The sequence below is a fragment of the Cebus imitator genome, unplaced genomic scaffold (assembly GCF_001604975.1).
Source record: "Cebus imitator isolate Cc_AM_T3 unplaced genomic scaffold, Cebus_imitator-1.0 Scaffold196, whole genome shotgun sequence".
Classification (NCBI taxonomy): domain Eukaryota; kingdom Metazoa; phylum Chordata; class Mammalia; order Primates; family Cebidae; genus Cebus; species Cebus imitator.
In genome coordinates this window covers 441,871-455,793 of record NW_016107511.1, presented here as the reverse complement: position 1 = coordinate 455,793, position 13,923 = coordinate 441,871, and the positions used below count along the sequence as shown (strand labels likewise).

The 13,923-nt window shown below is 42.4% G+C and overlaps 1 protein-coding gene and 1 pseudogene across 3 annotated transcripts in view; both read right to left on the bottom strand.

Moving 5' to 3' along the window:
- DAPK1 (death associated protein kinase 1) overlaps positions 1-13,923 on the bottom strand; it is a 212,137-nt gene that overhangs the window by 120,134 nt on the left and 78,080 nt on the right. The window lies entirely within an intron of this gene.
- On the bottom strand, positions 6,659-13,886 carry LOC108316972 (annotated as a pseudogene).

Genomic DNA, 13,923 nt, shown 5'->3' with positions numbered 1-13,923 from the left:
GCGGGTGGGTCACCTGAGGTCAGGAGTTCAAGGCCAGCCTGGACAATATGGTGAAATCCCGTCTCTACTGCAGATACAAAAATTAGGTGGGCGTAGTGGCGGGCGACTATAGTCCTAGCCACTTGGATGGCTGAGCCAGGAGAATCGCTTGAACCTGGGAGGTAAAGACCACAGTAAGCCAAGATGGCACCGCTGCACTCCAGCCTGGGCAACAAGAGCAAAACTCCATCTCAAAAAAAAAAAAAGAAAAAAAAATCCCAATGAGCTATCATTTCACACTTGTTAGAATGGCTACTATCAAACAGACAAAAGACAAGTGTTGGTGAGGATGTGGAGAAAAGAGAACCCTTGTACATACATTGTTGGAGAGAGTACAAATTAGCACAGCCATTATGGAAAAACAATCTGGAGGTTTCACAAGAAACTAAAAATAGAACTACCATATGGTCCAACAATCCCACTAGTAAGTATATCTCCAAAGCAAATGAAATCAGTATGTCAAGCAGACATCTGCACTCCCACGTTTGTTGCAGCACTATTCACAATAGCCAAGACATGGAATCAATCTACGTGTCCATCAGTGAATAAATAAATAATGAAAACGTGGTATGTATACACAATGAAATACTATTCAGCCATAAAAAATGGTAAGAGGAATGAGTTCAAGAGAGATATTTTCCAACATGGTGAATATAGTTAATAATGTAGTGTATTCCTGAAAAAAATGCTAAGAGAATGAATATAAAGTGTTCTCACCACAAAAATGATAACCATGTGAGGTAATACATATGTTAATTAGTTAAATTTAGTCATTCCCCAATGTATACCTACTTCAAAACATCCCGTTACACATAGTGAATACATGCAATTTTATCTTTCAATCTAAAAAATCATTTTAAAAAGATCTGTATGCAGCATACTAATAATATGGCCACAAAAACGTATCCAGCCCCAATGGTAAATAAAAAATAGAGATTATGATTCAGCTGATTTTAAAAGCGTGGTCCTCCTTGGTAAGTGAATTTTCTGTATGATATTAATTATTTCATAGTTACCCCCACCTCCACCTGCAACCCCATGGACGTGGAGGAAAGGCAATAATAGAGAAAACATGGTGAAGTGAAAGTTTCCAGCGAGGCTGAAGAGTTGTCATGATGGAACGGGTGAGCTAGTCAGTGGGAAGGAGGTGCTGTGCATATGGCTGCCTGGAAACGGAGGTCTGGGTGGAGTTTCTAGTGACAGCAACGCAGTGGAGGGGAAGGTGACTGGAAAGGAGGAGGTCAAGGAACTCCAAGGTGGGGTGCAGGTTATGACGGGGGGGCGGGGAAGGGGAAGGCTGCGAGCGTAGATTCTCATTGTTCACAGAAGTCTGCTCTTTCTTTTTTTTTTTTTTTNCAGAATTCGGGAAAGGGAGAGACTGAGCTCTGAATCAACAGAGCACCCCCCCACCCCCGCCAATCTAGTGGGAGTTCATTGTTTTTTTTTTTTTTGAAATGGAGTCTTGCTTGATTGCCCAGGCTGGAGTGCAGTGGCATAATCTCAGCTCACTGCAACCTTTGCCTTCTGGGTCCAAGAGATTCTCCTGCCCCAGCCTCCCAGGTAGCTGGAACTACAGGCGTGTGCCACCACGCCTAGCTAATTTTTTGTATTTTTAGTGGAGATGGGATTTCACTGTGTTAGCCAGGATGGTGTCAATCTCCTGACCTCGTGATCCGCCCACCTGGGCCTCCCAAAGCTCTGGGTTTACAGGTGTGAGCCACTGCACCTGGCTAATGGGAGGCCATCAGAGTTGTGCCTGAGTGAAGCAAAGGGCCTAGACCAGTCCTTGTACATGGGCTGCTAGCTATGGAGGCTCATAACCTTGGGCACTGGTAGCTTGCTTTGGCCAAGGGCAAATTGTGGAGAGAGTCTCCACGATTAGGCATCACTCACAGTAGTGGGGAGGGCAGGTAAGAACCTTAGCCTTGAAAGGGAGATCTGAGCATTGAACCCTGGTATCCACAACATGAAAGTGACAAAATAACTAAATTTCCAGCACTGTCTTAGACCTGTCTTGGTGGTTTTCTTTTTTTTGAATGGAGTCTCACTCTGTGGCCCAGGCTGGAGTGCAATGGTGAGATCTCTGTTCACTGCAACCTCTGTCTCCCAGGTTCAAGCAATTCTCCTCCTTTAGCCTCCTGAGTAGCTGGGATTACAGGTGTCTGCTATCATGCCCATGCCCAGCTAATTTCTGTATTTTTAGTAAAGACGGGGTTGCACCACGTTGGTCAGGCTGGTCTCGAACTCCTGACCTCAGATGATCCACTTACCTCAGCCTCCCAAAGTGCTGGGGTTACAGGCATAAGCCACAATGCTTGACCCCCTCTTGGTCTTAAACTATGCTTTTCTCTCTGTGAAGCCCAGATGCATGGCTGTTCTTAGCTCCCCCAAAGATTCCTGTCTCTGTGTTGTATATGTACATATCTCCATATAACACTTCTCCTTCCATTTCTTCAAGTTGCTTGAGTCTCTTACCTAACATGAGAAGTGAATCCTTTCTATCAAGCACTAAGGGCATGAACATTAAAGAATGAATGCTGGCTGGAAGAATACAATTAATATAATCAGCTTTAATATTAATAGACCCACTAACGTTAAATCAATACTGAACCTTCCTATTTATGAATGAATTCACTGAAATCCATGAATCCTGTACCTACATAATGGATATTGATTCTTTCTTTATGAGAATTTCAGACTGTGGAATAGCCATGAGGGCAAGGTTTGGATTGATTTCTACAAGTTAGAGAGATAATTCTAAGAAAGTTGTCAAGGTCCTGAAGATACACAGGCTAAAGTGACAGAACAATTTTAGGGAAAGTCCGTCTGCATGGTCTGTTGACTTGAGGATGACCTTTGGAGCTAGAAAGGCCCAGAAGGAATATCACCCCTGTATCACCTGGGGCAAGTCCCTACACCACTCTGAATCTCTGCCTTTCATTTCTAAGATCTAGATTGCAATACTTTACCCAAAGGATTTTTGTGAGAATTAAGTGAAATAACATATGTTTCCCATGATAGTGCTTGGTATACAGTAGCCATCCTTTTATGATTATCGCAGCCAGTTCTACTGACGGCCTGGACTCCTGATTCGTCTTGCCCTGCAATGGAATGTAATGAAAACTGCTGGGTATGGTTCTGCCTTATCCTTCAGCCAGATTCCAGGGGCTCTAGAGCTGCTTTTGGAATATACAGAGGGAAAAGAATCCTAGGACCCAAATAGAATCCCTAACTTAGCCAGAGCCTTCCCAGTAAATTAATATAGGCCCAAGAATTTCCTTGCCTGGATCAACTCCTTACAAATGGCTCCGACCGAGGGCTCCTGCCAATGGCTCAGCTCTGTGAGGATCTGGTTGAGTCAGCATCACTCTTGGGTTATAGTCTGCTGGGTCTCCTTTTCCTCCTTTGGTCTAGGTACATCTCTCAAACTCTTCGGAATACCGGGATGATTCCTTGAACTGTTACTGAACTTGCTGGGAATTCATCAAATCACCGTATCCATGATGGATGGAAGTTCCATAAATTGTCTGCTTCTAGTTTCCTTGCTGGGCCCTTCAGGTGCTGCACTGTCACAGCTCCATAGCTGGAGCTGGATCTCTAGAATGATGAACTTCTGTCAGGTTAGCTCCAGGGAGTAATATTTCTGGTTTTAGGCCAGTCCTGTGACAGTAACTGTGAAACCCCCGGGAGAATGTGGTGGCGAACACTGACGCTCTGGGGAACCATTCCAACGGCCTGCATTCAGGTTTGTGGTCTCCAGGCACAAAAAGTAATCCTGATATGATGTGTTCTTGTGATCTAGGGAAGGCCTTTAAAAAAATGTTGGAACAAATAGTGTCCCAAATTGGTTCCATAATTAAGGTATGCAGAGCTCGGCTCCAAAGATCCCTTCTGCCTGTTTTAAGGGATGCTGTTAGTGAGCACATAATTGTATATAGCAGCTATAGAGCCATTAGAGGAGCTTAATCTCTACAGAAAGCTTTGGATATTAGGTGCTTCTGGGACATTGCTTCTACGGTAATGTCTCATCTGCAGATATTACCCCAAATGTGCACTTTTTCCCATTATATTTTATTTTTTAAAGCCAGAAAGTTTGCATTTGGGTATAGTTTCGTAACAGGATGAATAGGTACCCAAAAGATACTTTGATAGCTGTGAAAGGTAAAAACATAATGAGAAAACTAATAAAGATTTCAAGGATACAATTCTCATGACCTGTTACAGTTGCGCGTGGGATAGAAAAGCAGCACTAGGTTGGCCCCAGAGAGGGAGCATTCTATTTGTTTAGAGTCAGCCCGTGTCAGGCACTGTTTTAGGCACTTTATCTTATCCTGACTAGATCAGGATAGTAGGAGATTGGCAATTCAAAACGAGCTGGGGAGTTTTGTTTTCCCTAAGGTTTGGTGGAAGACAGATTAAATACGAGAACGTGATTAAGAGAAAACTATTGAGGACAATGATGCCTTCTGGACAGTCATTGTCCAGCACGTATCAACTGAAAATCTTTCTCCCAGTTTTATAATGAATATGTTCTTCATATATAGCCATTCTCAAACAGTCGAAGAGTGAAACCAAATCACCCCAAGCAGTGGCAGGGTTAATGAGAAAATTAACCCAAATTCCTTGCTTAGCCATTTTAAGTAGTAAAGAGATTATTATTATTTTAGTGTCTACTCATGCTCAAGTGTCCCCCATACCTCAACACACACACTTTCAACTTTTATAGTCTCATCTCTTGCATAACGGACCACATACAAAGACTTGGTTAAGAAAACCTCCTCCCAGCCTGTTGCAATATTTATAAAGCCTTTGCTTTTTAACACACTGTGAGAAGGGCTTAATAAAACAAAGGGCATCATAATTTGTTTTAAGATTATTGATTCAATAAATTAACAATAATTTCCATGAAGGGTAGGAACCCTGGTGCCATAAAAGTTTATTTATTCCTCCTTTAATTAGCATTGATTAGAGTATTCAAATTGTCCCAGTACTCTGTAATCACTCTTTATAGGTGAAATGCCCTCTGCTGTGCAGGAGACAGTAAAATAAACATTCAACCAGAAGTGACAATGGTGCCTTTAAAAACAAGAAACACTTGATTTTTTTTTCCTTCAAAAGGGAAGGAATAGTTCAGATAATGCTTTTAATACAGGCTGTGTGCATATAGGACGCTGCTCCCTGTTATGCTGCAATGAGAAATTGTAAGAGGCTGTTGCAATTGTGAGCAAACAGGTAGAATCTACATGGTGATATTTATATCCCGTAACTCCAACTAAGAGATCTTTTTGCTGCGGTTGTTGGGTTTAAAGTATCACTACGCACTGCATTTAAGAACTAGGTGGATTTTTTTTCCCCACTCATATATTGTTTCAGTGCTTTCATTTCTTAAGTGGTGACTGAATCTTCAAGGTGAGGTAGTAAGGGCATTGTAAAACTGTTAATAACTTGAACAAACAGGTACTGCTTTTTATTCCACAGCCTCGGTGCAGATTACTTGGAAGTAACTATCTGAAGGAATGAGAACAATGGACATTGAAGACCTGCACTTGGGTTTCTCCTGTCCTCAGGATCAATACTTACTGCATAGCATACTCATGTGATAGGGTCATCTTTTGCTTTCATATATTCACCCATGCTGTGTCTCCCCACTCTTTGGCATCTGGATAGCATGTTTTTATTTTTGAGCCTCAGTGCTGTATTTTCCAATGTGATTTCTTTTCTTTTCCAACCAACAAGAAGTCTGTGTCCTGAAATATGACTTAGAACTGGGCATTTGCAGTAATTAATAAAGTGAAATGAAATAAAATACAATAAACCTCTTAAGTAACCAAAGGCTTATGATTTACATAGGCTTTAAATGATTGTTGGTGTTAAATTGTTTCTCAGAATGCAACTCAGGAATTTGAAGTTGTCAGATTAACTGCAGTATTTACTGGTCTGTTTGATTAGGTGAGCGTAGTTTATATTTCCTCTTGGAGACCTAAATAGCAACCATTTCCTACCAAAACAGTGCTGAGAACAAAGGCCCCATTCACAGGGCAGTGGGCATTGCTCTATAGGCCTTTGTATCTGAAACAACATGGTTACTAAGTACCTCTAAAGGAAAAGGTGCAACTAATTTTTAAAACGTGCACGTTAACAGGCAGAAAAAGAATCACATTGCATACCAAGCAAATGTATTCCATCAAAAATGAATGGAGTGTTTTTTCTACTGCGGGCCTTCTTTCCAAGGCTATAATAAAGAAAAAAAAATGATGGTGGTCATTTTTGAAGGATATCAGACAACAGAAAACCAACATTGGCAGGCATACTCTGGTCTGCTCATTTTCACTATTTGCAAACACCCTCAGGATGGATTAACATATTTTTAGTCAATAACCAACCTTCTGAGAACTTCCCTAGGCCAGGCTCTGTAATGGGCATTGGAGGCATAAAGGCCAATAAGCCCTGTCCCTCCTCTGTTCCTTTGTCCTGTTACTCACATTTCAGAGCTCCAACAATGTCATGGCATTGGTGGTTTCAATGACAAAGATAGGGTACAAAGGAGGGACGGCTTCTTTTTTTTTTTTTTATGGTGAAAAGATATACATATATTTAGAATTAGCCAGCTGGACTCAGTTTAGATGATCCCAATTTTGTTGGCAACATCCAAAGCGTCGTAATCAGGAGCCAGTCGAACATATGCCTTCTTCTCTCCATCAGGCCGAATCAGGGTGTTGACCTTGGCCACATCAATGTCATAGAGCTTCTTCACAGCCTGTTAGATCTGGTGCTTGTTGGCTTTAACATCCACAATGAACACAAGTGTGTTGTTGTCTTCTGTCTTCTTCATGGCAGACTCGGTGGTCAGCGGAAACTTGATGATCGCCTAGTGGTCCAGTTTGTTTCTCCTGGGGGCGCTCTTCCGAGCATATTTGGGCTGCCTCCGGAGTCGCAGTGTCCTGGGCCGCCGGAAGGTGGGTGACGTGCGGATCTTCTTTTTTTTGTGGCTGTGGACACCTTTCAACACTGCCTTCTTGGCCTTTAAAGCCTTCGCTTTGGCTTCGGCTTTAGGAGGGGCCGGAGCTTCCTTCTTCGCTTTCGGCGCCTTCTTGTGAAAAGGGTCCTGCTCTTTCTTTATGCATCACATTTCTTAAACTTGGGGCTGATTCATTTCTTCTCCACTTTCAAGCAATCACAGTACTGATCATTATTTCCCCTTGCTTGTCAAGGTTGTAAGAATTAACAAGCCTATCACTTGGGACTCGTTACATTTGCTGTAAGCATTTATGGGTAGAGTGCTTAGTGCTCCTGCCTAGTGGCAAGTTTAAATACGCTGAGGAACAACTGGGGTCTCTTCCTGCATTCCCAGTGAGTGCTGCTTACATTCATTGATTTATTATCCCACTCAATGAGCATTCCTTGAACACTTATGTGGCAGGCATAGTATGATGGGAGAGGATTTTTCTCTAATATCATAATAAAGGGGGAATCTGTAATAATGAAATATTATTCCTCCCTAACCTGGCTGTGAATTACAACCTCTTAAGAGTCTTTCTCCTTATTTACCATTTCTTTGTTTATTTCCTTCAGCCTATTATATAACAGAAAGAAAAATGGAATACCATTTTTAAAGTAGCCAACTACAAACACCGTTGACCTGGAGAAGACAAATCCCAAGATTGCCAAGATCAACCACCTCTTGATAAAAAATGAAGGAATTTGGGGGCTCAACTTACCATGCAGCAGCTCCTGCTGCTGTGGTTCCAATCACCCAATATCTCAAGGTCTTTTATGGTCAGTGACCCCATTAAAAGTGGGGAGAACTGCCAGGCACAGTGGCTCACGCCTGTAATCCCAGGACTTTGGGAGGTCAAGGGGGATGGATCACGAGGTCAGAAGTTCAAGACCAGCCTGGCCAAGATGGTGAAACCCCAGATCTACTATAAAAACAAAAAGTAGCTGGGCATGGTGGTGGGCACATGTAATCCCAGCTACTCGGGAGCCTGAGGCAGAGAACTGCTTCAACCCGGGAGGCGGAGTTTGCAGTGAGTCGAGATGGCACCGCTGCACTCCAGTCTGGGTGACAGAGCAAGACTCTATCTCAAATTAAAAAAAAAAAGAGAGGATAATTGGCAAAGCGTGACCATAGTAAGGAGAAACACTTCATGGCCATCAGTAAACATAGCAGAAACAACTGAGGAGGCGCGTCAGTCTCAACAAACTTGCCAGCTGCTCCTGACCACATGTTTTAGGTCTTGAGCACTGTATTGCAGAGCAGGGAAGACTGTCACTCAATGTCAACCATTACCAAACCCCAACAAAGCTAGACACTTCAGTACCAGAGACTCTAATGATCGCTGTTTCTCTGCTGGCTTTTTCACGACACACCTAGCCTTTTATAATAACTCATTTCACCTCCAACTCCACTTTGCTTTCACCACTTGGTACAATAAAAAAGCAGCCAAGATTCTAGCAACTCTTTCAGAATTGTTTTATGTATACCCATTTCAGATCGCACCGGCTACTGCAGATCATTAAAAAGGAGTCAGAGGAGAAGGCCGTACTTGGTATAGGGCCACATTCCAGCAGCGTACAAAATAAATCTTCGTTAAAAACATAAAGTTGATCATTTTGAGTGGTATAGCTTTGAAGGCCTCCTGGACTTGTTTTCTTTTTAAAGTTTGGTTATTTTTTGTAGCGTACCAAACTCTGTATGTGAGGCCCTGTTCAAATTAAATTTCAGTTAAAATGTCTTATTACATTAAGCCCAAGAGTCTGAAATTAAAGAAAATGAGTGGGAATAAATGTTTAAAAATACATATGACCTCAGGGCACATGATCTACTCCAGATGAAAGGCACAAGATGAATTGCTGGTTTGTTCCCTGGCGGCAGACATCTTCCTGTATAGCAAAGTTTCTCCAAGTTTCCAAATCAGTTCAGTCCTGGAGATTAAGGCTGACTCTGTTTTGTAGGCTGGTCATGTGAGCACATAGCTTTTGACCCAGAACCGCTTATCTTCCACAGTACCAGAAGGGTAGTTATAGGGAAGAATCAGATTCTAATTTACAACCCAACCGAGGTACAACTCACACAAACAGCTGAAATGAGCTTCAAAGCCTCCAAAACCACAGGCTCTGGAACCATATTCTTTAATTATTGGTAATGATAGCGATGCAATTTTAAATCCATTCTAATTTCAGGATATTGTTGTAAGTGAAATTAACTAAGATTTTTGTTGTTGTTGTTTTAAAGTTACAGCTTGAGTCCAACCTCATGGCTTGTACTCAGGCAAGCCAGAGTTTATTTGCCTACAAAGAGACTTTATTTGCCTATTTACTTAATATCAGGATGTTCAAGGGTAACCCCCAGCCAGGTGCCATTCATTGCTAGTCCCCGCTCCTCCACTCGGGAGGGGAAATGAAAACAAAAGCACGACTACGCAGTTGGAGGGAATAGAGGTGTCTGTGCGTCTCCTGAAGCTATGGACATCTGGAGGCTAGTCTGAACAGCTAGGAAAACAGTGTGCAACAGACTTTTACATGATGATTTTGAAAGCGGTTAAGGAGACTGAAAGCGAGTGGAAAGAAATGACTCGGTTGAGTTACGAGATAGCTATCTAACTGGGTCACGCGTTCATTCTGCTAACTCTGTAGCTGAGCCGGGGAGGGTTTACCGGTCCCATGGAGTTCCATGTAATTTACATTTCACGGTAGTGTCAATGTCAAGTTGTACAAAGGGCACACACTAAAATAATGATCAACTATTCACACTAAGTGTCCCCATAGGCTGACAGACCCATACTTGGAGAACTGCTTCTCCTTAAAACTTCAGAAAACCTCTTTAGAAGCTTAACTGCTTGGTCCTACATGGGAGAGCCATATATGTCTTTTTTACAGGGTCAATCTAATCACTTTTGGGACATCGCATCAGGCCAAAGTGATGGGAGCCTTAGAGAAGGTAGTAAAGTCATACAGAGTAGAAGTGGGTATTCATCTTTGTAGTCAGTCTTATGCTAGCTGTGGGTACAATCGTGTATCCAGTAAGTGCTCCATATCCAATGAACTCAACTGTGAAGCAAGAAATTCCTCCAAAGATAAAGAGACAAAGGGTAGAATTCATTTCTGTGTCATCTGCTATGGGGATGATATTTTCCAAACACAAAACTAGAGCATGTTGTCTAAAAAATAAAAATATATTTATTAGGACAAAATATTTGAGATTGCTTTGCATTGAGAACTGCCCCCACATAGGGTTTCTGGTTGCCATTTCTGGAAAGTCCCTTTTACCATAGAAGGTAACTATTCACAGGTCCCAGGGATTAGGAGAAGGATATGCTTGGGGGTCACTATCCAGCCACATCCCCAAAATGAGCTAATCATAATGACAACCCTTTTTATTTATTTATTTTTTAAAATAGGAACCGAAAGGAAGTATCAGGAAGAAAGAGCACACAGGGCAGTTTCATCAATGACTGTAAAGTTCTCTAACCCACAGTTAAAGACTTTCCCTGCCTGCCTTCTCCACTGCTTTATCTGCTATACGGCTGCCATTAAATAACGAGGTCTTATGTAATGGCATGATTCTCTATGTTTTTCATGCAGTCCAGTTTCAATGAAAACAGCATTCTCTATATACCAGTGAATGCTCATCAAGCCACCACGTGGGCGTCCAGATACTTAACACACACTCCTGTGTTACACATCACTGCTAGGCTTTAGAAAACCTTGATCCACAAGTGGCTACTTCCTAGTAGCAAGTTGGATAATACTACTTAATACATTTTTATTGGAGGAATGGATGGATGGACGGACGAATGGATGGCAGGATGGAAGGACGGATGAATGGGACAAAACGTGTCCAGGAACCTTTGCGATAAAAGTAAAGTGATCATTCATTCCTGCAGCCGATTTCCCTGAATTGAAAAACAGAAATAGAAGAATCACTTTGAAATAATAGAAGAGAATGTGTAAATCTGTGGCCTTGACCCCAGAATAAAAGATTTCAATTCTTCTTTCTGCTCTTGTCCTTCCCAGCTTTTCTACCTCCCAAGTGCTGCTCAGTTCTGGGTACCTCTGCTATTATTCCCAAAGTAGAGCAACCAGGGTGTAAAGGTGCTAGAAGCAGCTTTAAAACTATGAGGGATCCACCACCTTGCCACCACCATGCCAGCACAGAGCTTCTTCCAGGAGGGTCCCAAAGCTGAAGGTATTCACTTGCATGGCTTCGCCACGGTGACAAGCTAGGATGAGTACAAGATGTTAAATGAAAGGGTGGGAATGTGCTTTACCTTTTCCTCCATCTAAGTAATGCACACTCAGTTTGCAAGGAAAGTATGCAACAAGTCATTCACTTCTTCCATCAAATATCACTTATCAAGGAGGTCCAAGAAGATGGATTCTGTGATTATTTTAGTCAGAGGTCCTTAAATACTTCCCTTTGTGCTGCACTGAGGAAGTGCACTAGAGTGAGTATGTGTGTATGGGGAGAAATTGTGTGTATTGGTGAAGAGGGGGTGCAGGGTCACCTCGAAACAGATTCCATATACTTTGGTGAACTTGAATAATTTAACTTTGCAATGCTATGTGTGCCTTTTGCTGCAATATTCCAGAGCTTTTATTAAGGGCCTCTTGAGGGTGTCATCCTAAACGCCACACTGGTCTGTGCTGGTGTGCATGGCACAAAGAGTTTAAATGGTACAAAAGCATTAGAGATGAAGCCCAGATACAATAAAGATGGAGCTGCAAGAGCAGAGCTGAGAAGCCCAGATGGTCTCAAATCCCAAGATAAGACGAAAATCCCCAAACTAAAGCTGTCAGCCATTGAAAGATAAACATGACTCTGAAAAGATGAGTAAAAGGAAGATGAAGACACATGGGTGTAGGAATCTGTGAGCACATTCCCAGAGAGCTGCTAGAGGTCAAGGGCACAAATACTTGGCTCTGCAAAGCGACAAATGGGGTTATTTTCTGGTTTGGGTTTAGTTTTGTATTTTAAGGCAATAGCCAACTTTAGCAAAAGTACAAGGAAACAAGCACTGTCTTATTCAGAGTGGGAGTAAAGACAACACGACCCTTCTGGAAACAAATCTAGCTCCATGTCATGAGAACCTTTAAAATGTTTATAACTTTTGGCTCAGTGAATCTACTTCTAGGAATCTATCCTAAGGAAATAATTAGAAAAGCAATCAAAGATTGCTTTACAAGGATATTTGTACCCATCACGGAAGAAAAGAATGACATTCCCCAGAGGAAAACGGCGGAGCTAATTATGATAAATCCACATGGTGCAATCTGATGCCAGCTTTGAAAATGAAATTACAAATGTATCATGCGTTATCATAATGCAATATTTGGTTAAAAATGCAAGCTATGCAACTACATACATCCATATGATCCTAATTTTCTATTTAAAAGGATATATAGATGCAGGACTGGAAGTTAATACCACAAAATGTGAACATATTATAATGGGATCTGTTGGGGATGGGATTATAAGAGAGTCCTATTTTCTCCTTCAAAGTTTTCTACTTTGTTTTCAGACTTTCTGCGTGAGCATGAGTAACGTTTAAAATGGGGAGAAGGCTGCCATCAAAAAATATCAGAGCACCAGGAAATGAGGTAAAGGCAATGGAAATGTTCTATGGGCTGTGGGTAGCTTCTCGCCTCATCCCCATCATTTCCTCTGAGCACCTATTCCAAAAGAATTCTTTTTCTTCCTCCAGTTCCAATGCCCACCCTAAAGAGTAGATGAAGGAAGAGAAGAACACAGGAGAAGGAGGGGAGGGGAAAGGGAGAGACCGAGACAGAAATTCTTTAGAGCGGAATTTTTCTTTTTTTCTTTTTCAATTTTTATTGTACTTTAGGTTCTGGGGTACATGTGCAGATCATGCAGGATTGTTGCATAGGTACACACATGGCAAGGTGGTTTGCTGCCTCCATCCCCCCGTCACCTATATGTGACATTTCTCCCCATGTCATCTCTCCCCAACCTCCCCACCCCTGCTGCTGTCCCTCCCTTAGTCCCCCCACCAACAGACCCCAGCATGTGATGTTTCCCTCCCTGTGCTCATGTGTTCTCATTATTCAACACTCGCCTATGAGCCAGAACATGCAGTATTTGGTTTTCTGTTCTTGTGTCAGTTTGCTGAGAATGATGGTTTCCAGATTCATCCACGTCCCTACAAAGGACATGAACTCATCATTTTTTATGGCTGCATAGTCTTCAATCCTGGTTGCATGCTGGAATCACTGGTGGAGTCTTTTAAAACATCCTCCTGCCTGAGGTCTACCCCAGACTCATTAAATCAGTATCTCTCGGAGGGGGCCCTGGCTTTTGTATTTTAAACTGTTCCTCAGGGAAGTGGAAGATCCAAGGAGGCCTGATAACTTGGATGTTGAGACTAGCAGCTCTCAAATGTTAGTGCGCATTCAAATTACCTGAAGTCTGGTTAAAACACAGATCGCTGGGCCCCACCCCAAGTTTCCAATTCCGTAAGTCTGGGGTGGAACCTGAAAATCTGCCTTTCTAACAAGTTTCCAGGCTGTAATGATAATGACGCAGGTGCAGGAATCACCCTTTGGGAACCACGGCTGTACAGCCACAGCTTCTTAGGCGTCCCTCATTGACCTTGACTTCCATTCCAGATTCACATATTTGAGTGATAAACCATAATATTATCTCTTCCCCTAAACACTGAGCAGCAAAGTTTTCATCCAAAGAAGACAAAAGGACAATCAAGGCAGAGAAAGGAAATGCCCATTTACTGAGCTGCTGCAGGCTGCTGGGGGCTGGGCTGGATCCTGCATGTCTGTACCCTGGAGCTCACCTCGTTGTCACAGCAGTGCCGCAAGGAGGGCACCGCCATTGCTATTGTAGGACAATTAAAACCGAGATCCAGAGAA